General features: G+C 45.8%; 1 long non-coding RNA gene across 1 annotated transcript; it reads left to right on the forward strand.

Moving 5' to 3' along the window:
* Nucleotides 1–1,158: 1,158 nt before the first annotated feature.
* Nucleotides 1,159–7,686, forward strand: LOC129524867 (uncharacterized). The gene is made up of 2 exons (XR_008668807.2): nt 1,159–1,409; nt 6,839–7,686. It is a non-coding gene; the product is annotated as an uncharacterized lncRNA (long non-coding RNA).
* The last annotated feature ends 1,915 nt before the right edge of the window (nt 7,687–9,601 follow it).

Genomic DNA, 9,601 nt, shown 5'->3' on the forward strand with positions numbered 1-9,601 from the left:
GCCCAAATGCCGGCATCGGCATCGTGTAAAACGTAACTCATTGAACACACACGCAGTTGGCCCGTGTTGAACATGCGTGACATAGCCCTGTGCAGTGGCTCACACCTGTAATCCCAGCACTGTGGGAGCCTGAGGTGGGCAGATCACTGGAGCTCAGGAGTTCGAACCAGCCTGGTCAACATGGTGAAACCCCATCTCTACTAAAAATACAAAAATGAGGCTGGTGTGGTGGCGTGCACCTGTAACCCCAGCTATTCAGGAGGTTGAGGCATGAGAATTGCTTCAACCTGAAAGGTGTGGGTTGCAGTGAGCTCAGATCGTGCCACTGCACTCCAGCCTGGGTGACAGAGTGAGACCCTGTGGAAAAAAAAAAAAAAGAAAGAAAGAAAGAAAGAAGGAAAGAAAGGAAGAAAGAAAGAAAGAGAGAGGCAGGCAGGGAGGAAGGGAGGGAGGAAGAAAGAGAAAAAAGGAAAGAAAGGAAAAGGAAGAAACAAGGAAAGGTAGGAAGGAAGGAAGGAGGGAAGATATGTGACAGGCCTCCTCTGCCTTTGTTTCTAGAGCTGCTGCCAGCCTGCTGCTGCCTCTCCACACTTTGCCTGAGGCCAGAGTATCCCACAGACGATGCTATTTCATGGCATCACTCTTTGAACCACTGCAAGCTTCCTTGTATAGCCCCCAAAACACAGGAAAGGCTGCATTTTAGCTGGGCCGGCTTCGAGACCAAGACGCAGTTGATGCACTTCACAATGTACTAATTTGTTGTTCACTCCATGAACAAAAACTGAGGCCTACTAGGTTCCCCAGAGCTGCTCAAGATGCCAGAGCCATGGAGGGGGTGAGGGGAAGGGCAAGAAGGTACCCACAGTGCTTATAATCTAGGAAAGGGGGACAGGGACGGGCAGACAGGAAAACAGGGGAAAAGGCAAGCAGAGAACAAGGTTGTGAAAAGTGCTCTGTAGCCCGGGCGAGAGAGATGTCGGTGACTCCGAGTAAGGCATGATATCAGCATTACAGGGAAGGGCTCTGACTCAGTGTGATCTCAAAGTTGATAGGATTGCTCAAAGATTAAGTATTCAGACTAAAAGAAAGAGGGAGGGACCAGGATAAATTAAATTATCAGCTGGTTTACTGAGAAAACTCAGAGAAGAAGACGTTCAGGGAGACACCAAGCCAGGGAGATGACAAGTACGTGGTAAGATCCGAGCACACAGAATTTGGGGGAACAAGACTCTAGACAGCCTCTAGAGAGAGCTGTATTGAAGGCCCTGCGACCCAGCACAGAGAAGGGAATGGTGCTCTAGGTCCCTGCCTCTGTAGAAGACAAATCCAGGAAGAGAACCAGGAAACTGCAGAGTAGCCAGCCACATGCGAGAAAAATCTGAAGGAGACGAAAGTGTTTCAGGAGAAAGGTACTGAGCAACCAAGGGGCTTAACGCTGCTAGGTCAAGCAGATTCAGAACTGAGATGCCACTGCTGGCTCTGGAATCGTGGTGTCCCTGGGGCTTGGCTGGCGAGAGCAGTTTCCCTGGGACATGGCCAGAGCAGACTTTTGGAGTGGGTGGGGAGTCGGAGAGGACAAGGAAAGGTGATCCCCTAAGGGGTGAGCACGTGAAGATTAGCCGAGTCATGGGACTGTGGAGAGAGGTGTGTGTGCAGTGAGACTGGGTCTTCCTCTGTTTTGTTTAAATGACAGAGGTTACTAAACCATGTGGGTTTGCAGATGGTGATGCTAGAGAAGAGGGACACTCATCCTGCAGAAGGGGAAGAAAAATTATCAGTCATGTTCTTGAGAAGGCAAGGAGGGCTTGGCTGGGCTGAAAACGCAAGGGGAGGATTGGACCTTTGCTGAGGGCAGGACAACTTACGGTGATATGAGGAAGGCACGAGTGAGGGTAGCAATGCAGTGTGCAGGTAGTGACAGTGTTGGAAAAACCAGGATGTTCTTAAACAAATCTTTACATTTTCTTAATGGAGTGTGAGGAAGGATTGTTAGCAGAGAGTGTGTACCTCTGTTGGGGAGGCCTGTGGAGTGAGGCAGAGACAGTGAAGGTGGAGGGAGCTGCAGGTGGGAGTGTGGGTGCACCTAAGATCAGGGCCTGAACAAAGTGAAGCTGTCATCACAGTGGCAGGAAGGGGCAGGCTACCTTCCCTTCCTGATTCCACTGCTGAGTTACAGGCATGGTTGGGAGCCTAATCCTAACCCTAACGCTACCCCTTAACCATAACCCTAACCCTAACCCTAACCCTAACCCTAACCCTAATGCTGACCGTTAACACTAATCCAAGCCCCTACCCTAACTCTAACAACCCTGACAGTAACCATAAGACTAACCTAACCCTAACCCTAACCCTAAACCCTGATCCTGACCATAACCCCGAAGCCTTACTATGACCCTAACCCTAACCCTAATGTTTAACCCTAACCCCAACTCCAACCCCTAAGCCTTAACCCTAACCCCTAACCCTAACCCCTAACCCTAACCTCTAACCCTAACCCTAACGCTAACCCTGGGTGGGTGTGGATGACATTTTGACCAGGGTTGGGATTTGTCAGGGGAGTTCAGCCAGAGAGAGTTGGGCAAGGTGAGATGAATAATATTTCAGCTAGGATCAGGTTCTTCTTCGAGTAACAAAGACCAAAACTAAAGGGTCTTGAATACAATTGAAGGGTTTTTGTTGTTATTATTCTTTTTTGTTTTTTGAGACAGAGTCTCACTCTGTCACCCAGGCTGGACTACAATGGTGCGATCTTGGCTCACTGCAACCTCTGCCCCCTGGGTTCAAGCAGTTCTCCTGCCTCAGCCTCCTGAGTAGCTGGGATTGTAGGTGTGCACCACCACACCCAGCTTTTTTTTTTTTTTTTTTTTTTGTATTTTTAGTAGAGACAGGGTTTCGCCATGTTGGCAAGGCTGATCTCAAACTCCTGAGCTCAGGTGATCCAACCTCCCCAGCCTCCAAAAGTGTTGGAATTACAGGTGTGAGCCACAGCACCCAGCCTGTTGTTGTTTCTTTCACATTAAAATCAGGAGGTGGGTGACCAAGACATAGTAGGGCAGCCCAGGTACATGTGTTCCTGAGACACCCAGACTCTGCCATCCCTAACCTTTACCCTCATGGCCCAAAGAGGCGCCCAGAGCACCAGTCATCACATCCATGTTCCAAGCAGCAGGATAAGAAGGGACACAAAAATGAAGTGGAAAAGACACATTTTAAGGGATATTCCTGGAAACCATCAAATGACGCTTTCCTTCATGGTTAGCTTCAATATAGAGAATCTATTCTGCACAGTCATTTGTCAAGATAAACCTGGGGGCTCTATTTCTATGGAACATCAGTAGGAAGGGCAGGGAGGGGAAACCACTCATCTTCTTAGGGAAGATAACAGTGGGTGAGGAGAAAGAGTGAGGCTGATGGATTGAGGCATCGGTGAGTTCAAAGATTTGCTCCAGCTGGAGTACAAGATTCCAGGAAGAAGAGATTGTGGTGGATGGGCCTGAGGCCTGCAAAGCTGACATTCTGGTAGCAGCGTTTTGAGTCACAGAAGGGAAGTTATTAGAGGTAAAGAGGCCCATGGGCCCTGGCGGGACTCATGGAGAGCCTGGAAAGAAGAGAGTGTGGGAGGAACATTTTCTCAAAGCGGCCTCTGGTGTTTAGAATGGAAGGAATTTTGGATTCCCCTCTGTCATCATCCAGCTAAAAATGTTGAAGACATTTTTTTTTTTTTTTTTTTTTTTGAGATGGAGTCTTGCTCTTGTTGCCCAGGCTGGAGTGCAATGGCACAATCTCGGCTCACCACAACCTCCACCTCCCTGGTTCAAGTGATTCTCCTGCCTCAGCCCCCTGAGTAGCTGGGATTACAGGCATGCACCACCACACCCAGCTAATTTTGTATTTTTAGTAGAGACGGGGTTTCTCCATGTTGGTCAGGCTGGTCTCGAACTCCCGACCTCAGGTGATCCGCCCGCCTCGGTCTCCAAAGTGCTGGGATTACAGACATGAGCCACCGCGCCCGGCCCACTGAAGACATTTTAATTGTGCATTCAGTCACTCAGCAGACATTTATTGAGTTCTAAATATTCTGCTAAGCCTTAAAAATCTGTTAATGAGAGAGCCTTCACCTCTGGTTAACAGACATTGCCGGTTAAACAGACGCTATCAGCCTTGTCCCCCAGCCAGTAGTCAAAGCTGTTGTTAACAACAGTTGCCATCACAACTGATTTTAAAGCTAAACATTCCACCCATTTCTCTAGATATCAAAGGCACACCGTAATAAATGCATCTAGATGCTGCTGTATGGACGGTCACTTTTGCTAACCGGTTGAGTTTCGCAGAAGCCATTGTGTGCTACTGTCACAGCCTTGACTGGCAATTTGTGTGAATACCTGACTCTGAGTCACAGGACGGAACGGATGGATATGTGGTTTTCATCTGACAATTTATTTTTGTGGTGGTTCACTCACTATAGGGCTTTTCAACTGGTGCATAATTTAGGTTAAAGTTTCTGAGCAGCTCTGGACTGCAAAAGGGCCTCCCTTCACTGAGCAGATGTATATGACCCCGTGCTTCTCTGATTCACACCAAACTTCAGAGAAACTCCGGGAAAGGTTCCTTCTGTATTTATTGATGAGAATTATGTGAAGCCTCTACAACCATCGTAGTTCATATCTCCAGAGAGGTAAAGGAATGCTAACAGAACAAGTCACTGAAAAGGGAGACATGGCCAGTGACAATCAGGCTTCTCAGCTTCCACAGTGGCTGCAAACCAGTTTGAACAGATTTCTGTTTGGCCCTTTCTCGGTAGGCTCTACCTCGTGAACACCAACCTTTGCATCTGGCAGGCTCCTTTTTCAAAGGCATGTCATAGCGGTAAAATAATTTAGTTGCAAAGTAGAGTTCTAAAATAGAATACAGTAGAATTTAATAGATTAAGACATTGTGGAATATATTATAATTGAATAGTAGGGATAAAATAGAAAATATCGGAGACTGTGTCTTGCAACATGAGTAAGAGGAGTTTGATGAAATTAGGTGGGAAATCAAAATTCTAGCCAGGTGAGGACCAGGGTGGGGTTTAAAGGGAGCAGTCGCTGTCCATACAAATTTCTTATTCCTGTTTTATATAGAAACTGGGAGATTTTTCCCCCTCTCTTCCTTTCTTCTTTTATCTTTTCTTCCTTCATTTCTTTCATTTTTAAACTTTCATTCTTTTTTCTGTTCTTTCTTTTTATCCATCTCCCCTCTCTCCCTTTCCCTCCCTCCTTGCTTCTTTTTTCTTTCCTTCTTCCTTTTTCTCTTTCTTTCTTTCTTTCTTTCTCTTTCTTTCTTTCCTTCCTTCCTTCCTTATTTCTTTTCTTTCTTTCTTTTCTTCTTTCTTTCCCTCCCTCCTTCTCTCCTTCCTTCCTTTCTTCCTTCCCTAGCTCCCTCCCTCTTTCTTTCTTTCTTTCTCTCTCTCACTCTCTCTCTTCCTCCACCTCTCTCTTTCTCTTTTAATGAGTCACAGAAAAAAAATCTTTTTAATCTTCTTTTTCCTTTTGTGCTGTGATTTTTAACACCCAATTCTAAAGAAGCTGTGTAATCTTTAGGAAGTAGGGATACAGCTTCCAGCAAACTTTCTTTCATTTAGTTACAAAGAATTCAATTATAAACCTCAAAGTTTCTGGTTTCTCCATGTTCGACTCTACTACCTTTGCAGACCACTAAGCCTTTGTTTTAAAAGTCATTTTACAGCTATATCCCCTCTCCCAAAAATAAAATAAAAATTTATTTTCACAAGTCTAATAATAAGTGTTTGAATCAAATTCACTGACCTGCAAAGCAAACTAGAATAAGAACCGAATTTGAAATTCAGAGAAAAGAAGCAGTGGTGTATCAGAGAAAAGGATAGAGATAGTTAGAACAAAAGCAGACAGTTCTTGTCCTTATGGGGTTTACAGTCAAGAAGGAAAAGCACACGAAGCGAAGAACTGGAAGGATAAATGTGCTGGTACTGATGGGGAAGGCTGCACATAAATGGGGCAGGGAATGTCAGGGGAAAATTCTCTGACTTTTCCACTTATGGTTGCGTAAACCTAAAACTTCTCTAAAGCATAAAATCAGCCAGGCATAGTGGCTAATGCCTATAATACCAGCACTTTGGGAGGCCAAGGCGGGTGAATCACTTGAGCCCAGGAGTTCAAGACCAGCCTAAGCAACAGGGTGAAACCCTGTCTCTACAAAAAATACAAAAATTAGCCAGGTGTGGTGGCATGTGCCTGTAGCTCCAGTTACTTGGGAGTGTGAGGCAGGATGATCGCTTGAGAGGTGGAGGTGGAAGTTGCAATGAGCTATGATCAGACCACTGTACTCCAGCCTGGGGACAGAGCCAGACACTGTCTTAATAAAATAAAATAAAATAAATAAAAAGAATAAAATCTATTAAAATGAAAACAAACAAAAAATAGCAACAGCAAAAAAAAAAAAATGTAAAACTATAATCATGAAAGAAACATAGAGAGGAGCCAGAAAGGGGTGTATTTTGGTGACCTGACCTAATTTTTTTCTGTGGAAGCTCAGGTCTAAATGAAGAGTTAGTGTTGGCCAGGCAAATGGCTCAATGTTCTGGACACAGGCAAGGGCATGCCCAGAGCCCAGCGATAGGAGAGGGTAGGGCTTGGCACGCTGGAGGATGACCAGGGGGCCGGTCCGGTGGGATGTAGAGAGGGTGGAAGGGAGGCTGGGGGAGGTGGCACTAAATTGGGGCTAACAGCGATGGGCGATTATCAGAGATTTTTAAGAAGGTAAATGCTCTAATAACATTGACTTTTTTAAAACAGTTTGCCCCACTGTGTTTTATTTACAGAGGTATAATTTGCAGTGAAATGCACAAATCAGTGAAATTTTACGTATGCAACCTTTATCACTCGCCACCCAAACCAGAGTGGTGTCTTCCCAACACCCCAGGGCCTCTAGTCCTTTTCCAGCGTTGCCTGAAGACACAAACTACTGATGGCTGCATCCACATGACTGACTTCAAACACAGCACGCTGCACGAGAAAAGCCGGATACGCGCGTGGGAAGTGGGTGGCTCCACCACCCTGCTGTTCAGGTTTTCTTTCTGAAAGTTCTTTGGCTTTATTATGGAATAGAGGTTACAGAAAGGCAAAAGCTTTGGCCGTAGCAGGAGGGAAGATCTTCTTTATCCTGGAGGAGGAAGTAGGGTCTCCGTAATGTGTGTCTGGTGCTCAGGGCTCCCTGCAGCCTGAAGCCAGAGTGTGTCCTCACCCTGCCCTGGGTCAGCCCTGTGACCTGGAGGGAGCAACTGAAACGCTCTGGGCCTCGGCTTCCTCATCTGTGAAATGGGGATGCTGACAGTGCTACCTCCTCTGGTTGGTTTGTGGCAAAGGACACATGAGGCAATCTGTGTAAAATGCTTGGAGGGTGGCAAGTGTGGTTACCATGGAGATTGACTGGTACCATCTTCCACATCCTGTGTTGACTAAGCACGCACACTAGAATACAGTTCCAAACTATTATCAAATGTGAATACAATTCAGAAAATAAACATGCAGCAAACCTTGCCATAAAGATTGCATGAAACTATCACTTTAAGAAAAATAGATTAAAAATTACCTTAAATACCGAAAAGTACTTTTGTAAGTAAGGATCAGTCCAATAAATTTAACCTGTATTTGAATCACTGTAAAATAACTTGGTTTTAATTTTGTCTTCATCTAGTGGGGGTGACTTTTGTAGCTTCTGTCACTGCTGCCTGGAGTATAGAATTAAACACCTTTTTGCAGAAAAAGTCTCCAGCTGTTTTTTTTTTTTTTTTTTTTTTTTTTTACTCTCAGATAATATGGGGTGACTTTTAAAAGACCTGAGACACACAAAATGCTACCTTTTGTAATGCTTTAGGAGGAGGTCTTCAGAAAGTATGAACCAAACGCAAAATAAAAGATTTTTTTTTTAAACGTTATAAGCACTGCACACGGATGAACTCTGCCAGGCTGGTGGGATTCTTTCTGATTAGATGACTGAATTTTATTTTTGGATTTTCCCCTGTTGCTGTATCCTTTTTATTTCTTAAAAAAGGAAAAAGGGTTAGCTGCCTGCTAGTGCACAGTTCTGCCTTTTACAGAGAAATCTGAAATCCAGGCCAGGGAGAAAAAGATGCTTTTATCCCTCCAGTGTTCGCAGCGTGAGGCATTTGGCGTTCACTCGGCAGCCCTCCTGAAACCAGATCTTCAGTGACCCGGGGCTCAGCCTGGGTGGTGCTGAACAGTGACCCGGGGCTCAGCGTGGGTGGTGCTGAACCCTGGTGGTGGTGTTGGTGGGATCTGTTCAGGAGACCGTGCTGTCTTCTACATTTACCTTTCAGTCTGGTCCTGCAGGGTCCTTTTCTGCCTTCGCTTTTTAGCTCTTAGGGGAAGGGTCCCCTGAAGCTTTCACAAATCCCAGCGGGGCTGCTGATTGGGTCTGAAATAACATCAAGAAATTCAGGTAGCAAGAAAAGATTGGAGAGGCAGCCAGGGAGAGGCAAAAGGTGGACACTTTTCCTTTCATTGACTTTGAAAGTAGCTTTCTGTGCTTGTACTTTGAGAATATAAGAACACAATAGAGAGTATAAACTTTTATAAATGAAAGGAATGAAATCACAGGTATTGCAGGTGAGCTATTAAATCTAGATAGGGAGCACCCCAATGTCTGACTCTCTCTGAAACCCCAGGGTGATAGGCCCTGTACAGGAGGGGAGTGAGGCTGTTTATTGGAAAATTCCCATTGAGGACATGTGAGCACAAAGAAGGGGATGATACCCACTGGGGCCTATTCAAGGGTGGAGGCATGAGGAGGGTGAAGATTGAAAACCTACCTCTCGGGTACTATGCTAATTCTGTGGGCAACACAGTTATTTGTACACTAAACCCCCTCGATACACAATGAGCCCATATAACAAACTTGCACAGGTACCCCTTGAACCTAAAATAAAAGTTGGAAAGAAAGAAAAAAGAAAACACCCAGCAGACCATGTGAGGACATTTACAGCACGTGTCGCATGCCCTTCACTTCAGCCTGTGTTGTGTCGTCCCATCCAGGCAGCATGTACATGCTGGGGGGTTGGAGGGGGGTCCTGGGACCTCCCCACCATCCCTGCAGCAGCTCACCAGGCCCTTGCTGCCAACTGTGTTCCAGTTTGCTGGCTACACCTTGGAGAGGCCTGCTGGGGTGGCTGGGGTAGGAGGAGGGCGGCCGATGTCCTTCGGGTGAGGTGGGTGCTGTTACCATATCCCAGGGAAGTTTGCTTTTGCTAAAAGGATTTCTTTCTCTTCACCAGCCTTGACTTTTATTGCAAATGCACCCCCAACATCAACCCTTTAAAAAAATGTCTCTGGGGTAGGTGCATGCCAAGCCTCAAGAAAGGAAGTGGTGTTTGCCTGGCCCCCAAATGGGAGGCGAGGGGGTGCAGCAGTGAAGGTGCCACGAAAACCCTCCTCCACCACAGAGTTCAAAGGATTAGTTTGGAGATGGCCACCTCTGATGCCCTAGTCACGCTATGAATTATTATCCTATCTCATTTTTTAAAAAATTTTAAATGTATTAAGTATTATACGTATTTCAGGTACAA

The sequence above is a fragment of the Gorilla gorilla genome, chromosome 8 (genome assembly GCF_029281585.2).
Source record: "Gorilla gorilla gorilla isolate KB3781 chromosome 8, NHGRI_mGorGor1-v2.1_pri, whole genome shotgun sequence".
In the NCBI taxonomy this organism is placed as follows: Eukaryota; Metazoa; Chordata; class Mammalia; order Primates; family Hominidae; genus Gorilla; species Gorilla gorilla.